Below are 23,905 nucleotides of genomic sequence, written 5' to 3'. Positions count from 1 at the left end.
AATCACAGCGCTAAAGCTGCGTGAACGCATTGCGGTTCTTTCTGCAACGCTTTTAAGAGAAAGTTCACAGAGTTTTCCTCTGCAGACTTTCTATTAACATTATATCTACGGGAAAGCCGCCGGCGTTTCCGTAGATATACAGTAATTGACATGCTGCAATTTGCAAAGCTGCAATGGCTTTGCAAATTGCAGCGTGTCCGCACTGCATTTTTTTCCACAAAGTGGGCATGGGATTTGCATGAATACCATGCCCTTTGCTTGCACTGTAAAATGCTGCGATTTTTCTAGCAGCGTTTCTGCCGCGGACAAATCGATGCGTTTTCATCCCGTGGGGCCCCGGCCTTTAGGTGGATTCCGCGGCTGATTCAACCGCAGACATCCGCCTCGTGACACTCCCTCCTGACTAGGCCCATTCATTTGGGCCTAATCCGGAGTGGAATACCGCGACTGGATGCCAGTGCACTGTATGCACTGCACCGTCATCCAGTCGTGGCTATCCATTTTTTGGACTGAACTCTAAGGTGGTCACTGCCTCAAAATCTGGTCCAAAAAACTCCCCTGTGAACCCAGCCTAAGGGTTTTCTACATACCTTCAGATATATTACAGGATTTTTCTGGAACTAAGAAAATGTTACTAAAGGCAAGGAGTGCTTGTTATATGACTGAACAATTTTTATTATTATATGAATGAACAAATATAACTGAGAACCTTTATGTGTATTTATTTTTCAGGCTTATGGAATACTTCCTGGTTTGCACTTCCTGGTTGTTGGAGTGTCATTATATTTGTCAACATCCGCCAACTGCAACTTCTATGGTGCTACTCTACTGTTTAACATAGTTTGCTAGATGAGTTGGAAGGGACTGTGGAAGCGGAGGTCCCTTTTATCATATAAGGTGGTGAAATTATCTGTTGGCTTGACTCTGTTCCCTGAGATGTATTAAGTCTGCTACCTCTGTATATGCACTTCTGTTTGCATACACAAGTGGACAAAATTGTGCCTTGCCAAAAAGTTAGATTTTTGTCTCATCTGTCCATAGGACATTCTCCCAGAAGCTTTGTGGCTTGTCAACATGTAGTTTGGTTATTATTACTTTTATTAGATTCAAGTTATTTCTGTGACCATTGTAGGATTTTCTTTCATTAAATAAGGGGTACCAACAATTTTGTCCATGTGTGTGTATATAATAAAATGCATTTGTATCTGTACCTATGTTTAATGGGGCCTAAATCTAATCACACAATCTGGTCCCATATAACAATACTTACCAGTAAAGTTCTGTTCATACAATACCTTTATTCTCATAAAATACATGCCTTTTTATGAGAAACCTGCACACGATTTTTCAAACCCGGAATTGTATTTTTACAAACCACATGTAGTGTTTAGAACAACAGGTGGTTTTCCAAATTTTAGGCTAAAACGCACTGTGTGCTTACATCCTGAGCAGGATGCTAGTTATTCTGATGCTCTATTACAGGTGAGAGGAACAGATGTTGTTCATTTCATTCACTCTTTTTATGTATCTACCATGCTGCCAGCCTTTGAGTGTCCATAAAACCCTTCCTCCACTCATGGAAGAATTCATATCCCATGGAGACAGAGAAGAGACTTGAAGAGTTAAAAAAAATGAATAAGCAAATAATGTGTTTGTCTGTCTTTCCATGCTGCCTCTAACCATTACATTCATCATCTAGATGTGTGAAGCAGGAGCCTGTTTCTAAAGTTATCATGACCAACTCCCACCTCACCTCTAGTTTAGGCAGATGCTGATTTTATCAGTAATGGCATCCAGTTCATGGTAAGCATGGCTGAAGTCATGTGCGCATAATCAGGACCAGGAAGGGGGCGTTCACACTTGCGCCCCTGTGCGCCCTGTGTCATTCCGCTGGGTTTCCATCCTAAGCCCCGGAGAAACTGGATAGAAGACAGTTTCCCAGTGGTTAGTATTAAAAAACAGATCTGATCCATGGAGTTCTCACCTTACAGTTTATAGGATTTAAAGACCTGCTGCAAATGTCTTGGTGCCGGACACCACAGGACACCTTTCGAGGTCTTGAGGGGTTCATGCCTCAATGGGTCAGAGAAGTTTTGGTGACATCAAGGGTAGCTACACTATGTTAGGCAGGAGGTTGGAATGCAATGGCAGGATGGGCATCTCTGAATGCGGTGGGTAGATAAACTGAGTTGCACTTACAAAAAAACGTGATGTTCCACAAGGTTGTTGCTAAATGGATGTGCTTTATGAAATGGTCGATAATATTTTGCATGAGTAGTACATTTTCTAAGAAAGAAAAAGCACCTATATAAAGGGATTTTTTTTCTTTAGTCTTCTATAGTTTTGACGTATACATTCCTTTCTATAAGCAGCCTCTCTTACATTTCAGTCCTTTGCATTATACTATTTCCAGTTCATTTAGAAAGTACCACAAAAAGTCCTTTGACTGTCCCCCTTGCCTTCTACATCAAGTTTCCAGCATGAACAAGCAGGTAATAACCATTTAGTGTGGCCATTACATCTTCTAAGGACTATTATCAAAATGGTCATTATACATAATGGAGATTATTACAGACAGCTCAAGAGACCTTTTTAGAAACATCACTCATGTAATACACAGGCCTTTTAACCTTAAGCACTGGCAGAGAAGTATCAGTACAAAAAATATCTATTTTTCTAGCATTAATGTTATAAATTATTAAACATAACCATAACAAGGTATAATGAACCTACAGCTGCTGGAATCATCCAAATGCTTAGATAAAAATGATCTGATTTTTAATTATGACCCAGAACCCAGAAATGACTTCATTGTGTTAAGAATAAATTTCCTATTATGAACATTTACGTTTCAACAGCTTTTGTATCTCTATAAATAATATAAATGCAGCATTGCCAGAAAATGTAACAACTCTGAACAAATAATTACTATGCAATTGCTTGGTGCTACTTATCCAGATGCATCCACTACAAATTTGCATTAAGTAAAAATCCTACCATTTTAATTCAAGTATTAACCTGGTAAACGCACTCATTTCAGTCTGTATTGCCACTATCACATGCAATCATTTATACTAGTTGCTTTATATGATTCATTTGACAGACAGGTTTATAATGCCACAATTGAAATAGTGGGAAAGTTAAACTGGGACTTACTTGGGACTAGAGATTGTTGAACCATTCAAGTTTCATTTCGGGTTTGGAGGTGCAGTCTCAAGATTTGTTGAAACTGAAGGTGTAGATAATTTTTTTCAGGGACACAATGTTGCACTTTTTTATGTAAGGAATAATGAGAGAAATAATTCATTCATGGGCATACGGTAGGGAATTTTAATTTAGGATACCCTATATATGGCACTTTTAATTTGTTGGGTTGGGGGGTAACCATGTGGAAGTGTGTTGCAAAGTCAAGGAGCAGAAGACTTTTGGGTAGCAAATTCCACAGAGACAGGCTGTAGTGAGGAGAAGTCACCATAAAAGTCTGCTTTGGATGGAGAAAAAAAAGGTAAAAGAACAACTCCAGGAAATAATAACACCTGTAAGTCACTGAGTGTCATTATTTATTCATCCCATGACTGTGTCTGACTATTTCTGAGGTCACTATATGGTCTGAAAAATAGATATGGTTGAACCTCTTAAAATTCATACTGAGTTTGGTTGCTCGGGGTCCTGGTTCATTTCGGAACCAAGAGGTTTGTTTTGAACAACACTTTAAAGTAGATTAAAACATAGTATAAAACACTCTCAGGGCGCCTAGGGATCTATCTATCCAATTTCTAGCTTTCTATGGGAAACACAATATATCAAGTGAAAGCTACATGTCACAAACACACTGCGCTGACACTTGCTTTTATATATTTATCATTCAAAATCCTTTAAAATGTACCATTTTTTTGGGGGAAGGGGGGAGGGTGTTTGCTCATGGTATCGCAAAAAGCAATGGTTTTGTAGAAAAATTTGCCTGTCTCGATGACTTGCAAGCGGAACAAGAGCTTATTGTTATTTGGGAGAAAAATATATGGTTGTGAGCAACTTGAATGAATTGGCCACCAAAAATTATCCTGTGATGTTAGCAGATGTGAAATCAATTATTTTTTTTTAATACCAACACTGTGGCACCAAATGTATGCTATAGCGGAATACAACGGTGGAGCGGGCCATAGGACATGTCTGGATCAGTGGTGGCAGTGGTAGTAGCTGTGACAACATGTGTGGCAATGAAGCAGTGCATAATATGATGGACCAGACCTCTAGACATGTCTGACTGATGGTTGAAGCAGTAATAGCTATTTAGGACTAGTTGCTAGCATCAGCAGCAGTACAGTCTATAGAAGATGATAATAACGGAGGACGGTGACACCACTATTCGGAGGAAACAGCTGGAAGTGTTTAAAAATCCCCATGGATTAATGCCTGATGCAATAAGTAACTTTTTCCATGCTATCCTTTCAATGATCACACTTGAAGCTGGACAAGACAAAAGTTTCATGGTAAATTGGGCCAGCTCCTTCCACTGTACTAATCTATAGGCTCAGAATTCCATTGGTAGAGAGTTAACTGATGAACTGAAGATGCACTCCAGGAATCAGGTAAGAATTACCCCATTTTGTCTTCAAGGCAAAGGTCTAAGAGCACTGCCACCCAGTACCCATCCTTCTGCTTGTTTCCAATAAAACGATTCTCATTGTGTAAGCAGCAGAGCATACAGCCTGCCATGCTTGCCAGCGTAAACGTGAACCCAGGGGCCTGACCTAGTTGGTATTCTTGGCCAGCGTGGTCATCATCTTGAAATAGAAAAGGTTGAGCCTAATTCCTGGTTTTGCCTGTGACATATCAAAGGCCCTGTCTGCATCCAAGGGAGAGTCTTCCTCCTATTCCAGTCTAGTAGTCCCAGTTTCTCTGCCATAATGACACTGATCCAGATCCTCATCCTCCTCCATCAACACAAGGCGATGACATTGACGAAGAGGTGGATATTGTTATTCCTCTTCCATCCCTCTTTGCATGAGTCTAAAGGTTTCCTTTAAGATATACAATAGAGGAATCACATCGCTGATGCTGCACTCATCCCTCCTTCAAATGGCTTGAGAATCCGACACACTTCTCTTATGAACTTCCAATGATGTGTCTTAAAATAACGCATTGTCCCTGTGGTCTGGTACATGTAATAATTGCTCACTGCCTTCTGCTGCTCATGCCAGCATGTTTAAGGTGGAGTTCCATCAAGTTGGAATGTCACAGATTTGAAGGTGAAAAGGCAAAAAATTTTGTCACTGCAAATCAAGCAGGGCGTTTTATGTAAAGAGAGAATGGCTGAAATGTGAAAAACAATTTCTGACCATGAAGTGCACCTCTTTTAAGCCATTATACAGGGTAATAAAGGGGTGAAGCAAATGTGTTATTCATCCTAACTGGACCACAGCAACAATATTGGGGTTTTTGTCATTGGCAACACTGCCCAGTGAGGAGCCATCTAGCATGATACTTTGCTTGGAGGCTCAGTGGTTAGCACAATAGCCTTGCAACACTAGAACCCTTAGTTCAGTTCCAGCCAACTACATCTACAAGGAACATCTACAAAATATTGACGCAGTGATCCGACTGCATGCACAGTCAGCTCTGCACGAGGTTAACTTTTGTTTATTTGGGAATGGTACGTGTTTTTAAAAACCTTTTTATTTTGGACCCCATAGGGGACTTGAGCTCTAGGGTGTCTGATCACTTATACCAAATAATGCAGTACAACTATATTGCAGTATATTGTAAAAAAAAAAGTCATTTAATTACATGCTTCCACTAGCAGTGTGCAGTAGAAACTCAATAATATCAGACTTGGGAGCCTTCAATAGGCTCCTGGCTAAAATGATAATGGATCTCTGCACCATGATGACATTCAGGAGGGGTGACTATCAGAACCAATATGGTGGCATCCAAGCTGAAGTTTATACGCCTTAGTTGAAATTGACAGCTGTTAGTGGTGGCTGCCTGCTGCATAATACAGCTGGAACCCATGTATGGAGATTACTCAGCTCAGCTGTTGAACCGTCTCCATACCACCTTAGCAAGGCTATGATGTAATAGGGAATCAAGTTTTGTTAATTGAGTAAAATGTTTAATATCAAGAAAGGGGGAAAAAAAACACATATTTGCAAGTGGAGTGGACTTGAGAATAAACAGGAAAGTGAGGCATATGGTCTCATGAAGGATTTTTTAGCCAAACTTGCAAACCTATTGCAAAAGGAATAGAATCCCAGCTGTGTACAGCACTGTTTCGATCTTTTGGATCTCATCAACACAGCCTAGGGAAAACTGGTTTGGCAAAGATGAAAATGGCTTTGTAAGTCTCCATACGCCTGCGAAGGTGCTCTCTCTTTAAGGAGTGATATTATCCCCAGAACCTGGTCTAGAAGTCTCTCATCTCAACTTTTTTGTCACACTTTTTTTTTGCAGTTAGGGTTAGTTATTTAGAGCAGTGAACCCTTGCAGGAGAAGGAATGCCCATAAAGCCCTTTTAGTTAATTTGCATAAGAATGAATATTATAATATAGAATAAAATTCTGATTGTCAAGAACATGGAACTGCAATGCAGGAAAGAGGGGCATCTTCACAAAGTATAGAAGTTGCCCTGTAAGCTACTGTGATTAGTTTCATACCGCTTTTCCTGCTGAAAGACTCCTTTTTATGGTTCCTCTTGGTGTCTCAGAGAAGGGTATCTCCTTTTGTAGTTAAAATTATACGTATCTATTAGAGATGAGCGAACAGTAAAATGTTCGAGGTTCTATATTCGTTTTGAGTAGCCCCTCAATATTCGACTACTCGAATCGAATATCGAACCCTATTATAGTCTATGGGGGGAAAATGCTCGTTTCAGGGGTAGGCAACGTTCGATCAAATTATACTTACCAAGTCCACGAGTGAGGGTCGGGCTGGATCCTCCGAGAAGTCTTCTCCATGCAGCGTCCCCGCGGCATCTTCCGGCTCTTCATACACTCTGCCAGGCATCGGGCCTGGGCAGAGCCGACTGCGCATGTCCGCACTACAAGCGGACACGCGCAGTCGGCTCTGCCCAGGCCCGATGCCTGGCAGAGTGAATGAAGAGCCGGAAGACGCCGCGGGGAAGCTGCACGGAGAAGACTTCTAAAGGTAGGAGAAGAACCAGCATTGATTGGCCGACTGTATAGCATTCGGCCAATCAATGCTGGTTCTGTATCGAACTTTTACATTCAAACAGCGAGTGGTACTCGATCTAGTACAAGTATTTCAAATACCGTAGTATTCGATCGAATACCTACTCGATCAAGTACTACTCACTCATCTCTAGTATCTATAAAAAGCAATTTGATAACTATTTTGTCCTGCAATTTTTGGTAAATTGGGTAAACTGCAACAGTCACAATTGCATAAGGCTGTAGCATGTGAAGGCTTTACATTGAGGGGCATGAAAACATCTGCCATTTCTACAGTATAAAGGTGCTGTCCAGGAAGGGAGAAAGCTGGGGAGGGTGAAACATAAGAAAAGAAAATCATACTGACCTGTCCCTGGCAATTCTTCCAGTGACTGGCCTCAGCAGTTACATGTGGCGGTAGGGGACTTTCATCGGCAAACGATTGGCAGATTCTGAACCAGATCCTGGAGCTCCAGGGGCAGTTTAATGTTTTTTTTTTTTTTTAATGTTTCACTTTCTCTGGCCTACTCTTTGACTTCTAAAATTCCTGGACTGGACAACCCATTTAATATTATTCAGTATGCTACTAAGCCCTTGAGAATTTGAGCGTTCCATGCATAACTTATTTTAACATTGACAATTGCAGGTAAATCAGAGCAGACAACACTTTGTCTCCTTTCTATAAAGAAGTCATACATTGTGCACATAATATTACAAGTCTCCTGGTGGAATTGTACAAATGATATCTTTTAGGTAAACATTCTGAACAAGGAAGACATTTTGAATGTCCTCGATAGAAACTGAGTGACAATTTTATTAAGCCAGGATATTAAATTCCAAGTCTGGAATAAAATTGTCTTTTTTAATTTCCAAAGCCTGTACATTCAGGTATAAAGGTAAGATAGAAAGACAAAGTAATCCTGTAAACAACAGGAACTATAGACAAGATTTAATGCCCGGCATTATAGCGTCCCTTCCATTCACTTTCACTTGAAAGCCCCAAAAAGTAGAAGCCAGACTTGCCAGCCAGCTATTTGTGAAGTAAATGTTCCAATTTCTTTCTAAAATACAATACAGAGTGTAATTTTGTCACATGCATCTGTTGCTATCAGCTCTCACTTTGAGCTGAAGTGCTCACCAGAGCATTTACTGAAGTGATTCTTCCTCCCACCCCTGACATCTGCCACAGAAAATGCTGCATTATTCATCAGCGTTCTAATGGCAGGTGATGAGATCTTTTCACGCTACATCCCTCTCAGTAGGTGTTTATTACTCTGTTCACCAGCAGCCTGCTATTACAGCAGGGCCAGGAGAACTCTACGTACTCGCTTGACAGGTAATGGGATACGTGCTCCGCTCACTTGGCTCACAAGTGCAGATGAAGGTTATTAGGGATGCTACAATATCATAGCTGCACTGAAGATGGTCACTTTAAGAGAACAGCTTAATTTTCGGAATACTTATAAATCATTCCAGCTTTGGCTGTTATAATGCATCTTCTTTATCCTCCATTATTTCTCTAGTCATCTTACTGTAATGATATCTCTGATTCACCTATGATGTGTGTGAATAACAGGTACAAAAAAGAGAAAAAAAAAACTTGATTCTGTGAGCAAGACATTCATCTCATGTGGCTACACAGAGTATTAAAACCGTAAGAAAAAAAAAAGAATAAAATTAACAGAAATAAATATGCATTTTATTTCTGGGTCAGAAAATCTTCAGAGATTATTCAAAAATAGAAAGATATAAACTGTCGCTAAATCAGGTTTTACCATTGATGAATGAGACATATAAGTGAGTTCTTTCTCTGAAAGAAATGGGATTGAGTTAATATCATGACATATTGTATACTGTATGAGTGGTAGCACATAATATGTGAACGTGTGACTCACAATCTTCTCACTAGTCTATGTAGCTGGCGCCAGACTGATCCATCCTCAAAAAATCACTGTAACCCGTGTCTGCTGAAGCTAGACTTGGTGACGTCATCCTGGGAGCCACCATTCTGTAAAGTTGGAGTGAGGAGGAGTGAGTACAGCTGCATTGTTTTGGTATGACTGCCCCTGGTGCCAGGGATGTTTTAGCTTCTTTGGATAACCTCTTTAACCACTTCAGTACCTGGCCAATTTCTGGTCCAGGACGACACATTTTAGGTTTTTTTTGTATGTGCGCTTTTGAGGGCTGTAACATTTTTCTCATATGTCTCACTCAACTAATTTCTGCGTCTTTTTTCATTGACACATTACCTATAAAGTAATATTAGGGCACATTCGCATGGAGGACAAGTTTTCCACCGTTTTTGGCGTGGCTAGCCGCAACAGGATGCCAATGCAGTGTATTGGCATTCTGTCGCGGCATCCCATTCCTGATTAAGCCAAAGTGAATGGGCCTAAACAGGAGAGTGTCTGGAGCTGTGGACACCGCAGTTGACTCAGCCGTGGAATCTGCGGAATCAGATTGTGTCCCCATAAGGTCATAAGAGACCTTTGGGGACATCTGATTCCTTTTTTTTCGTATTAGAGACTTATTTCCCCTGCAACTGAGGCTGGTACATTTAGCCCCAGTTGCAGGAGGAATACAGCCTCCTGCACGCTACTATACACCTTACTAGAGCTGATATGGGTCCTGTAAGACCCAGCAGCTCTGGTAAGATGCTGATCCTGGTGAATCACGTGTCCACCGGGTCAGAGGGTGGCCCCATCATGGTGGCGCCCATAGTTGTATATATAGCGCTCATTGAGTGCTGTATACAGAGCGATCGAGAAGGTAAGGAAGGTTATAAACCTTCCCTGCCTTCTCTCTGGGAGCTGCAGCTGAAGTTACACCCAGCTATCAGTTTTAGCAGCTACACGATCTTGTGCAGCAACTGAGTTCTGCTTGGACATACCGGTATGTTCTTGCAGAACAAGGCAGCCACCTTCCGGATGTATAGTCTCTGGGCGGTCCGGAAGTGATTAAAACCCTATTGCAATACATATAACATTTTGTGGGGAAAGATACACTTTTTTAAAAACGTATTTACGTATTACTTTTAAAAAAAAAAAATCATACAGGTAAGTGAAGCTGACTGAAGAATCTTATTTGACATCCTGGAACATGCGCTCATCTCTAGTGATTCTTTGTAGCTGAATCCACCTTCTGGGATTACCAACCAAAAGGGCCAACAGGGCACACCACACCTTCACTAGCTTTCTTGGTGTTCTGCTAAATGGTAAAAATACCCACCAATGGGGAAGACTGCCAAAGGTCTGTGGTTTACTTACTTATATAGCAACAACATATTCTGCAGCACTTTTACACATATTGTTAAAAACTGTTTCAAGTAGGACTCATAATCTAAATCCCCTGGTTTTTGGACATAAACTCTTTTTTTATTATTAATTATTGGATCCTATGCAATGTATAGGAAGTATCTGATCACACTTGTTTCTAGGGTATTATTAAATTGATCTGCTAAATGGATTAAAAAATGAGATGTGAATGTTCCTTATGATGTATGCAATGTAAGTAAATATTGCACCTCCTCTTTAAATTATACTAATACAGTGTTGGCCAAAAGTATTGGCACCCCTGCTATTCTGTCAGATAATACTCATTTTCTTCCAGAAAATGATTGCAATCACAAATTCTTTGGTATTATTATCTTCATTTAATTTGCTTTCAATGGAAAACCACAAAAAGAATTGTCAAAAATCCAAATTGGATATAATTCCACACCAAACATAAAAAAGGGGGTGGAAAAAAGTATTGGCACTGTTTGATAAATCATGTGATGCTCATCTAATTTGTGTAATTAACAGCACCTGTTACTTACCTGAGGCACCTAACAGGTGGTGGCAAAAACTAAATCACACTTGCAGCCAGTTGAAATGGATTAAAGTTGACTCAACCTCTGTCCTGTGTCCTTGTGTGTACCACATTGAGCATGGAGAAAAGAAAGAACTCCAAAGAACTGTCTGAGGACGTGAAAGAAAAATTGATGAGAGATTTCAACGCAAGATTTTGTGGATGGTGGATAAAGAACCTCGACTAACATCCAAACAAGTTCAAGCTGCCCTGCAGTCTGAGGGTACAGCAGTGTTAACCCGTACTATCCGTCAGTGTCTGAATGAAAAGGGACTGTATGGTAGGATACCCAGGAGACTTCTAAAGTGGCTAGCAATGAGTCCAGACCTGAATCCCATAGAACACCGGTGGAGAGATCTCAAAATGGCAGTTTGGAGAAGGCCCCCTTCAAATCTCAGGGATCTGGAGCAGTTTGCCAAAGAAGAATGGTCTAAAATTCCAGCAGAGCCTTGTAAGAAACTCATTGATGGTTACCGGAAGCAGTTGTTCGCAGTTATTTTGTCTAAAGGTTGTGCTACCAAGTATTAGGCTGAGGGTGCAAATACTTTGTCCGGCCCATTTTTGGAGTTTTGTGTAAAATGATCAATGATTTGACTTTTTTCATTCTCTTTTGTGTTTTTTTAATTGCAAGCAAAATAAATGAAGATATTAATACTAAAGAGTTTGTGCTTGCACTCATTTTCTGGAAGAAACTGAGTATTATCTGACAGAATTGCAGGGGTGACAATACCTTCGGCCAACATTGTACATATCACTACTCACAAGACCAAGTTCCAATTGCTTTGTCTCACCTTTAATTTGATGCTTGCTACAGCTGCAGGTAGAAGAAATAGAATTCTTGACAGTAGCTAAAATAAATGTCCATCTTTATACATCATGTCATTTTAGGAATCAAGGAAGCAATTCTATGGTCAACAGTATGCCATAAGTTCTCCATAGTGGTGACTACAGACATACGTAATTTTGTCTGCTATCTCTGGACATATAAAAAAAAACAAAAAACTTGATAGTCTTCAGTAGTTGATACCTGAACATTTAATGGACATTTAGGCTAAGGTCCAACGTAGTGGGCTGCAGTGAAAAATCGCTGTGTGAAAAACCGTGGTGGAAATGCACCGTGGATTTTCCTGAAGCGCTTTTCACAGAAAGTTTCAATTACACCTATGGGGAAACTGCCGGCGTCTCCGTAGGTATAATTGACATGCTGCGATTTCCAAAATTGTGTCAGGTTTGGAAATTGCAGCCTTTTTGCTGAACATATTTTTCTTCAATGTGTGGATGGGATTCGCTGCAATGTGTGGATGGGATTCGCTGCAATGTGTGGATGAGATTTGCTGCAATGTGTGGATGGGATTCGCTGCAATGTGTGGATGAGATTTGCTGCAATGTGTGGATGGGATTCGCTGCAATGTGTGGATGAGATTTGCTGCAATGTGTGGATGGGATTCGCTGCAATGTGTGGATGAGATTCGCTGCAATGTGTAGATGGGATTTGCTGCAATGTGTGGATGGGATTTGCTGCAATGTTTGGATGGGATTCGCTGCATCGTGTGGATGGGATTTGCTGCAATGTGTGGATGGGATTCGCTGCAATGTGTGGATGAGATTCGTTGCAATGTGTGGATGGGATTCACTGCAATGTGTGAATGGGATTTGCAGAGACTATAAAATGCTGCAGGATTTGCCGCGGTAAGAGAATTTCAGAAAATAAGACTACTTACAGAATAATGGTTTGAGTGTTTCTTTCAGGGACCATGGTTGCAAGCAGTGATCGCTGGATATTTAGATGATTCTCAAAGATTTGTCCAATCTAAATAAGCATAAAACGTATATTGATGTCAGAGTAAAAACAGCTGCTTAGTTTAATCGCTAACTATATTTATACTTATCAAACTGCTTCAGAAGAGGGTGAGATGAGGACAGAGGTCTCTTCCGCTTTACTTGTCTGTAGGCTATTCAGGCAAATGCAATAAAGACATTATTATTTTCTTTTTCCAAGACAGATGGAAGAAATCTTGAATACAATGTGCTTCTTAAAGAATAGGAATCTATGAAGCAGACAAAATAGACAGACTATGTTTACTAAAACAAAAAGCCACATTAGGGTATTGAAACATACATGAGCAGAAATGTGGCTCTTCATTATAAACTATTAACATATGGATTACAATTTCTTTTGTGAAGCCAATAAGTATTGTTATAATGTACTAATAGTAGAATGGATGAGTGAAATTGTTAAATTAGGTTATTTCAGAAATGGCAACCTGTTTATTTTGCGGTTGAACTGAAAAATATCTATAAAGATATTCAGTCTTATTCTATACTCACTCAAAAATTAAAATCGGCTGTGTGGTGGACGTTTTTTTAATGGCCGTCACATGGCTCATGAAATCACTTTCTGTGAATGCGGGGGCTATTCACATGACTGACATTTTGGTGTTCTGTTGTAATGGACCATCAAAATATAGGTTCCATTGTTAAATATCTACCTGAATAAGACAAGTAAAATCTTAATTTTATTAAATTATTCTTTAAAATAAATAAGTTATACTTAGGTTTTGGTGGTGAATTGGAAAAGTGACTAACTAACTTGTATATTTCGCCACCTATGAGAAATATCGCTATCTTCTATAGTGGCTATATGTCAGAGCCAAGTTTTAGTTCATCAAGAGTTTAAGCTATAGATTGCTAACAAGCCATCATGCTGCTCAAACTCTTGATGGACTAAAACTTGGCCCTGGCAGCCTAATAAGTATTTTTAAATAGCCCCTGATGTGCTGCAAATAAATTTGATGCAGCAGAAACACACAGAATTTAGGTAGAATTTTGGTTTCTGATGGGATTCCTGCAAATCAATTAAAAAATAAACATAACATAAACAATATTAGCCAGTTAATTGTTATCCCAGGGTACCATTAGGATTGCATATTTATGTTGAGTGGTCTATGGAATCTTTGGCCGCATATAGCCACCATAGAGGATAATGATATTTATCATAGGTATCGAAATATACAAGTTAGGTAGGGTTCACACTACCGTTGGATTCCGTTCAAAAGGTGTCTATTTAAAAAACAAACAACAAAAAAAAAAACCAGACACCTATCATAATGGGCACAAACGGACAGTAACTGATGACTATGTAGGTTTTTGCTGTCCGCTTGAAAAGTCGGACATCTTTGGGAACGGACAGTTAAGGACTAGGGTTGAGCCGATCTTGACTTTTCAGGATCGATTTTAAAATCCGATTTCCGATCATTTTTCATTCAAACCCGATCTCGATCCCAGTTCCGATCCCAATGCAAGTCAATGGGATTTTTTTTATTAATCGGAGATCGGATTTTAAAAGCAATCCTATTCACTATACAGCATGGAATCTAACAATTGTTAGAATCCACGCTGTGTAGTGAATCACTAAAGTAGCCAGAGGATTTTTTTTAAATCCTCTGGCTACTTAGTCCCCCCTGGTGTCCACTTACCTCCAGAGATGGCTGGTCATGTGCCCCGTGCCTTCATTCTTCGCCTCGCTGCTGCTCCATGCTGCTCCCTGCCCCCTCCCTGCCAGGTTAGGAGAGTGTGGGCGGGTACTGGGAGGGGAGACGTCACGTATCCTCGCCCTGTACCCGCCCACACTCTCCTAAGCCACAAGCCCCGCCTACCTAGCGCTTTAAACACTAACCTGGGAGGCGGGGCAGCGAGGCAAGAAGAAGGAGGGCACCGGAGCAGCCATCTCTAGAGGTAAGTAGCTGCTAGAGATGTTAGTTTAGACTCCCATTTGAATGAATGGAGGCAGCCGGCGCACAGGGGGTTAAGGCTGTGTGTCGGCTGCTTCCATTCATTCCTATGGAACTGCAGCGGAGCCTTCACACTGAGTATACAGCGTATACTCAGTGTGAAGGCTAAGCAAAGCATTGTGGGAAAAATCACTGATCTCGATCCCACATAAAAAGATCATGTTCGGAATTCTGATGGCGATCGTGAAATTTTCTCGATCACGATCGCTCAACCCTATTAAGGACAGACACGGACTGTAAAAGAACGCACCCGATGTCCATTTAAATCAATGCAAAATGTCACGGGCACAGCTAGTGTCCGATGCTAATGTCTGCACAAGATTTTGAACGGACATTAGCAGCGGACACTAGCTGTCGGACACCAACGGTAGTGTGAACGCCCCTTTAAGGACACAAATGGACACTAAAGGACAAAAGATAAAATCCCATTGAAATTAATGGAAATTTCAGATGGACCAGATAGTGTCCATTACTAAAATCTTGTACAGACAATAACCACGGACACTGCTGACAGAATCCAACAGTAATGTGAACGTCCCCTTAGTCAGACACTGTCCCAATTTACCACCAAATCCTGAGTGTAAAATATTTATTTTAATGTATAATTTAATAAAATGTATATTTTAATTGTCTTATTCAGGTAGATTTTTGATATTTCGTTTAAGAGACGAATACCTTGTTTTTCATTTGTAATGCTGTTTTTTTTTTCTGTTTTTATGAATCTCTCCGTACATTAGAATTTATTAGGGATCCGTGAAAACTAGCACCCCTTGGCTGCAAAACAGCTGTGAGAAATGAATGTTATTCAGATCTGTTTTGACCCATGGTTGTCTGAATATAGGGTTAGAGGTGTTGTGCAATATTAATTTTTATGGCACAAGTTTGACTACCTTGGTATCTTATGGAACCTATTAACATGCTGAAGCGGCATGACATCAAGGGTAATAGGAAAAATTCCACAAGAAATGCACATGTCCTGCTCTGCAATTTCTATACATACATATCATGAAAGAGTGACTGAAGGTTGCCAGTAGAACAAACCAGTGTAAATGTTTTAATACCTTAAAGATGCACAATAGTATGGTACTTAAATGTAGTCCACTACCACCAAAATCACTTACATTCTGTTGTAGGGACTGTTAGTGGCATAATGAATAGAGACGAGCGAGTAGTACTCGATCGAGTAGGTATTCGATCGAATACTACGGTATTCGAAATACTCATACTCGATCGAGTACTACTAGCTGTTCGAAGTTAAGATTCGATGCAGAACCAGCGTTGTTTGGCAGAATGCTATACAGTCGGCCAATCAACGCTGGTTCTTCTCTTACCTTTAGAAGTCTTCTCCCTGCACAGCTTCCCGCGTCCTCTTCCGGCTCTGAATTCACTCTGCCAGGCATCGGGCCTGGACAGAGCCGACTGCGCATGTCCGCTTGTAGTGCGGGCATGCGCAGTCGGCTCTGCCCAGGCCGATGCCTAGCAGAATGAATTCAAGGCCGGAAGAGGACGCGGAGACGCTGCGCAGGGAGAAGAATCCAGCCCGACCCTCACTCATGGACTTGGTAAGTAGAATTTGATCGAATGTTCCGTACCCCTGAAACGAGCATTTCCCCCCATAGACTAAAATGGGGTTCGAAACCCGTTCGAACAGTCGAACAGTGTGCGGCTGTTCGAATCGGATTTCGAACCCCGAACATTTTAGTGTTCGCTAGAGATGAGCGAACAGTGTTCTATCGAACACATGTTTGATCGGATATCAGGCTGTTCGATGTGTTCGATTCGAATCGAACATCACGTGGCAAACTCCAAAAAAATTCGATTCCCCTCCCACCTTCCCTGGCGCTTTTTTTGCACCAATAACAGCGCAAGGGAGGTGGGACAGGAACTACGACACCGGAGGCATCGAAAAAAATCGGAAAAAGTCATTAGCTGCCGAAATCAGGTGACCTCCTTTTTAGACGAATAGTGCATTTCAAATCTGGGTCATATGAGAATGTGAACTTTGTGACTAAGAGACAGGGATAGCTGTACAGGCAGGGATAGCTAGGGATAACCTTTATTTAGGTAGGAATGTTATTAAAAATAACTTTTTGGAGCTCTATCGAGTGTGTAATTGTGATTTTTGTGACATAAACTTTTTCCAATAGGAATGCATTGGACAGCGCTGATTAGCCAGAGTATGGAACTCGACCAATCAGCGCTGGCTCTGCTGGAGGAGGCGGTCTAAGATCGCTCCACACCAGTCTCCATTCAGGTCCGACCTTAGACTCCGCCTCCTCCGGCAGAGCCAGCGCTGATTGGCCGAAGGCTGGCCAATGCATTCCTATGCGAATGCAGAGACTTAGCAGTGCTGAGCCAGTTCTGCTCAACTACACATCTGATGCACACTCGGTTCTGCTACATCTGATGCCCACTCGGCTCTGCTACATCTGATGCACACTCGGCTCTGCTACATCTGATGTAGCAGAGCCGAGTGTGCATCTGATGTAGCAGAGCCAAGGGTGCACTAGAACCCCTGTGCAAACTCAGCTCACGCTAATAGAATGCATTGGCCAGCGCTGATTGGCCAATGCATTCTATTAGCCCGATGAAGCAGAGCTGAATGTGTGTGCTTAGCACACACATTCAGTTCTACTTCATCAGGCTAATAGAATGCATTGGCCAGCGCTGATTGGCCAGAGTACGGAATTCGACCAATCAGCGCTGGCTCTGCTGGAGGAGGCGGAGTCTAAGATCGCTCCACACCAGTCTCCATTCAGGTCCGACCTTAGACTTCGCCTCCTCCGGCAGAGCCAGCGCTGATTGGCCGAAGGCTGGCCAATGCATTCCTATGCGAATGCAGAGACTTAGCAGTGTTGAGCCAGTTCTGCTCAACTACACATCTGATGCACACTCGGCTCTGCTACATCTGATGCACACTCGGCTCTGCTACATCAGATGATGTACATCTGATGTAGCAGAGCCGAGGGTGCACTAGAACCCCTGTGCAAACTCAGCTCACGCTAATAGAATGCATTGGCCAGCGCTGATTGGCCAGAGTACGGAATTCGACCAATCAGCGCTGGCTCTGCTGGAGGAGGCGGAGTCTAAGATCGCTCCACTCCAGTCTCCATTCAGGTCCGACCTTAGACTCCGCCTCCTCCGGCAGAGCCAGCGCTGACTGGCCGAAGGCTGGCCAATGCATTCCTATGCGAATGCAGAGACTTAGCAGTGCTGAGCCAGTTCTGCTCAACTACACATCTGATGCGCACTCGGCTCTGCTACATCTGATGCACACTCGGCTCTGCTACATCAGATGCATTGGCCAGCCTTCGGCCAATCAGCGCTGGCTCTGCCGGAGGAGGCGGAGTCTAAGGTCGGACCTGAATGGAGACTGGTGTGGAGCGATTTTAGACTCCGCCTCCTCCAGCAGAGCCAGCGCTGATTGGTCAAATTCCGTACTCTGGCCAATCAGCACTGGCCAATGCATTTCTATGGGGAAAAGTTAGCTTGCGAAAATCGCAAGCTGACAGGGATTTCCATGAAATATAGTGACTTTTATGCCCCCAGACATGCTTCCCCTGCTGTCCCAGTGTCATTCCAGGGTGTTGGTATCATTTCCTGGGGTGTCATAGTGGACTTGGTGAACCTCCAGACACGGATTTGGGTTTCCCCCTTAACGAGTATATGTTCCCCATAGACTATAATGGGGTTCGAAACCCGTTTGAACACTCGAACAGTGAGCGGCTGTTTGAATCGAATTTCGAACCTCGAACATTTTAGTGTTCGCTCATCTCTAGTGTTCGCTCATCTCTAATAATGAACATTAGAGATGAGCGAACAGTGTTCTATCGAACTCATGTTCGATCGGATATTAGGCTGTTCGGCATGTTCGAATCGAATCAAACACCGCGTGGTAAAGTGCGCCATTACTCGATTCCCCTCCCACCTTCCCTGGCGCCTTTTTTGCTCCAATAACAGCGCAGGGTAGGTGGGACAGGAACTACGACACCGGTGACGTTGAAAAAAGTAGGCAAAACCCATTGGCTGCCGAAAACATGTGACCTCTAATTTAAAAGAACAGCGCCGCCCAGCTTCGCGTCATTCTGAGCTTGCAATTCACCGAGGACGGAGGTTTCCGTCCAGTTAGCTAGGGGTTAGATTCTGGGTAGGCAGGGACAGGCTAGGATAGGAAGGAGAAGACAACCAACAGCTCTTATAAGAGCTAAATTCCAGGGAGAAGCTTGTCAGTGTAACGTGGCACTGACGGGCTCAATCGCCGCAACCCAGCTTTCCCAGGATCCTGAATGGAATACACTGTCAGTGTATTCCCGTATACCCGATATATACCCCCGATACCCATTCCAACGGTGTGCCCCCCCACCTTCACCCCAGAAATACCCTGCAAGTCCCCTAGCAATAGAATTGGGGCTATATACACCCACTATTTTTGCTACTGCCATATAGTGCCATTGTCTCACTGGGAATTCAAAGAATATATTGGGCTTACATATAACTTCAATTCCAGGGAGAAGCTTGTCAGTGTAACGTGGCACTGACGGGCTCAATCGCCGCAACCCAGCTTTCCCAGGATCCTGAATGGAACACACTGACAGTGTATTCCCGTATACCCCATATATACACCCCAAATCCCCGTTCCAACGGTGTGCCCCCCCACCTTCACCTCAGAAATACCCTGCAAGTCCCCTAGCAATAGAATTGGGGCTATATACACCCACAATTTTTGCTACTGGTATACAGTGCCATTGTCTCACTGGGAATTCAAAGAATATATGGGGGTTATGTGCACCCACAATTTTTAATACTGCTATACAGTGCCATTGTCTGACTGGGAATTCAAAGAATATATGGGGGTTATGTGCACCCACAATTTTTAATACTGGTATATAGTGCCATTGTCTGACTGGGAATTCAAAGAATATATGGGGGTTACGTGCACCCACAATTTTTAATACTGGTATACAGTGCCATTGTCTGACTGGGAATTCAAAGAATATATGGGGGTTACGTGCACCCACAATTTTTAATACTGCTATACAGTGCCATTGTCTGACTGGGAATTCAAAGAATATATGGGGGTTATGTGCACCCACAATTTTTACTACTGGTATACAGTGCCATTGTCTGACTGGGAATTCAAAGAATATATTGGGGTGACGTGCACCCACAATTTTTGCTACTGCTATACAGTTCCATTGTCTGACTGGGAATTCAAAGAATATATGGGGGTTATGTGCACCCACAATTTTTAATACTGGTATATAGTGCCATTGTCTGACTGGGAATTCAAAGAATATATGGGGGTTATGTGCACCCACAATTTTTAATACTGGTATACAGTGCCATTGTCTGACTGGGAATTCAAAGAATATATGGGGGTTATGTGCACCCACAATTTTTAATACTGGTATATAGTGCCATTGTCTGACTGGGAATTCAAAGAATATATGGGGGTTACGTGCACCCACAATTTTTAATACTGCTATACAGTGCCATTGTCTGACTGGGAATTCAAAGAATATATGGGGGTTATGTGCACCCACAATTTTTAATACTGGTATACAGTGCCATTGTCTGACTGGGAATTCAAAGAATATATGGGGGTTATGTGCACCCACAATTTTTAATACTGGTATACAGTGCCATTGTCTGACTGGGAATTCAAAGAATATATGGGGGTTATGTGCACCCACAATTTTTAATACTGGTATACAGTGCCATTGTCTGACTGGGAATTCAAAGAATATATGGGGGTTATGTGCACCCACAATTTTTACTACTGGTATACAGTGCCATTGTCTAACTGGGAATTCAAAGAATATATTGGGGTGACGTGCACCCACAATTTTTGCTACTGCTATACAGTTCCATTGTCTCACTGGGAATTCAAAGAATATATGGGGGTTATGTGCACCCACAATTTTTAATACTGGTATACAGTGCCATTGTCTGACTGGGAATTCAAAGAATATATGGGGGTTATGTGCACCCACAATTTTTAATACTGGTATACAGTGCCATTGTCTGACTGGGAATTCAAAGAATATATGGGGGTTATGTGCACCCACAATTTTTACTACTGGTATACAGTGCCATTGTCTAACTGGGAATTCAAAGAATATATTGGGGTGACGTGCACCCACAATTTTTGCTACTGCTATACAGTTCCATTGTCTCACTGGGAATTCAAAGAATATATGGGGGTTATGTGCACCCACAATTTTTAATACTGGTATACAGTGCCATTGTCTGACTGGGAATTCAAAGAATATATGGGGGTTATGTGCACCCACAATTTTTAATACTGGTATATAGTGCCATTGTCTGACTGGGAATTCAAAGAATATATGGGGGTTACGTGCACCCACAATTTTTAATACTGGTATACAGTGCCATTGTCTGACTGGGAATTCAAAGAATATATGGGGGTTACGTGCACCCACAATTTTTAATACTGGTATACAGTGCCATTGTCTGACTGGGAATTCAAAGAATATATGGGGGTTATGTGCACCCACAATTATTAATACTGGTATATAGTGCCATTGTCTGACTGGGAATTCAAAGAATATATGGGGGTTACGTGCACCCACAATTTTTAATACTGGTATACAGTGCCATTGTCTGACTGGGAATTCAAAGAATATATGGGGGTTACGTGCACCCACAATTTTTAATACTGCTATACAGTGCCATTGTCTGACTGGGAATTCAAAGAATATATGGGGGTGACGTGCACCCACAATTTTTGCTACTGCTATACAGTTCCATTGTCTCACTGGGAATTCAAAGAATATATGGGGGTTATGTGCACCCACAATTTTTAATACTGGTATACAGTGCCATTGTCTGACTGGGAATTCAAAGAATATATGGGGGTTATGTGCACCCACAATTTTTAATACTGGTATACAGTGCCATTGTCTGACTGGGAATTCAAAGAATATATGGGGGTTATGTGCACCCACAATTTTTACTACTGGTATACAGTGCCATTGTCTAACTGGGAATTCAAAGAATATATTGGGGTGACGTGCACCCACAATTTTTGCTACTGCTATACAGTTCCATTGTCTCACTGGGAATTCAAAGAATATATGGGGGTTATGTGCACCCACAATTTTTAATACTGGTATACAGTGCCATTGTCTGACTGGGAATTCAAAGAATATATGGGGGTTATGTGCACCCACAATTTTTAATACTGGTATATAGTGCCATTGTCTGACTGGGAATTCAAAGAATATATGGGGGTTACGTGCACCCACAATTTTTAATACTGGTATACAGTGCCATTGTCTGACTGGGAATTCAAAGAATATATGGGGGTTACGTGCACCCACAATTTTTAATACTGGTATACAGTGCCATTGTCTGACTGGGAATTCAAAGAATATATGGGGGTTATGTGCACCCACAATTATTAATACTGGTATATAGTGCCATTGTCTGACTGGGAATTCAAAGAATATATGGGGGTTACGTGCACCCACAATTTTTAATACTGGTATACAGTGCCATTGTCTGACTGGGAATTCAAAGAATATATGGGGGTTACGTGCACCCACAATTTTTAATACTGCTATACAGTGCCATTGTCTGACTGGGAATTCAAAGAATATATGGGGGTTATGTGCACCCACAATTTTTAATACTGGTATACAGTGCCATTGTCTGACTGGGAATTCAAAGAATATATGGGGGTTATGTGCACCCACAATTTTTAATACTGGTATACAGTGCCATTGTCTGACTGGGAATTCAAAGAATATATGGGGGTTATGTGCACCCACAATTTTTACTACTGGTATACAGTGCCATTGTCTAACTGGGAATTCAAAGAATATATTGGGGTGACGTGCACCCACAATTTTTGCTACTGCTATACAGTTCCATTGTCTCACTGGGAATTCAAAGAATATATGGGGGTTATGTGCACCCACAATTTTTAATACTGGTATACAGTGCCATTGTCTGACTGGGAATTCAAAGAATATATGGGGGTTATGTGCACCCACAATTTTTACTACTGGTATACAGTGCCATTGTCTAACTGGGAATTCAAAGAATATATTGGGGTGACGTGCACCCACAATTTTTGCTACTGCTATACAGTTCCATTGTCTCACTGGGAATTCAAAGAATATATGGGGGTTATGTGCACCCACAATTTTTAATACTGGTATACAGTGCCATTGTCTGACTGGGAATTCAAAGAATATATGGGGGTTATGTGCACCCACAATTTTTAATACTGGTATATAGTGCCATTGTCTGACTGGGAATTCAAAGAATATATGGGGGTTACGTGCACCCACAATTTTTAATACTGGTATACAGTGCCATTGTCTGACTGGGAATTCAAAGAATATATGGGGGTTACGTGCACCCACAATTTTTAATACTGGTATACAGTGCCATTGTCTGACTGGGAATTCAAAGAATATATGGGGGTTATGTGCACCCACAATTATTAATACTGGTATATAGTGCCATTGTCTGACTGGGAATTCAAAGAATATATGGGGGTTACGTGCACCCACAATTTTTAATACTGGTATACAGTGCCATTGTCTGACTGGGAATTCAAAGAATATATGGGGGTTACGTGCACCCACAATTTTTAATACTGCTATACAGTGCCATTGTCTGACTGGGAATTCAAAGAATATATGGGGGTGACGTGCACCCACAATTTTTGCTACTGCTATACAGTTCCATTGTCTCACTGGGAATTCAAAGAATATATGGGGGTTATGTGCACCCACAATTTTTAATACTGGTATACAGTGCCATTGTCTGACTGGGAATTCAAAGAATATATGGGGGTTATGTGCACCCACAATTTTTAATACTGGTATACAGTGCCATTGTCTGACTGGGAATTCAAAGAATATATGGGGGTTATGTGCACCCACAATTTTTACTACTGGTATACAGTGCCATTGTCTAACTGGGAATTCAAAGAATATATTGGGGTGACGTGCACCCACAATTTTTGCTACTGCTATACAGTTCCATTGTCTCACTGGGAATTCAAAGAATATATGGGGGTTATGTGCACCCACAATTTTTAATACTGGTATACAGTGCCATTGT

The sequence above is a fragment of the Leptodactylus fuscus genome, chromosome 1 (genome assembly GCF_031893055.1).
Source record: "Leptodactylus fuscus isolate aLepFus1 chromosome 1, aLepFus1.hap2, whole genome shotgun sequence".
NCBI classification, from domain to species: domain Eukaryota; kingdom Metazoa; phylum Chordata; class Amphibia; order Anura; family Leptodactylidae; genus Leptodactylus; species Leptodactylus fuscus.
Note: the sequence above shows the minus strand (reverse complement) of the source record.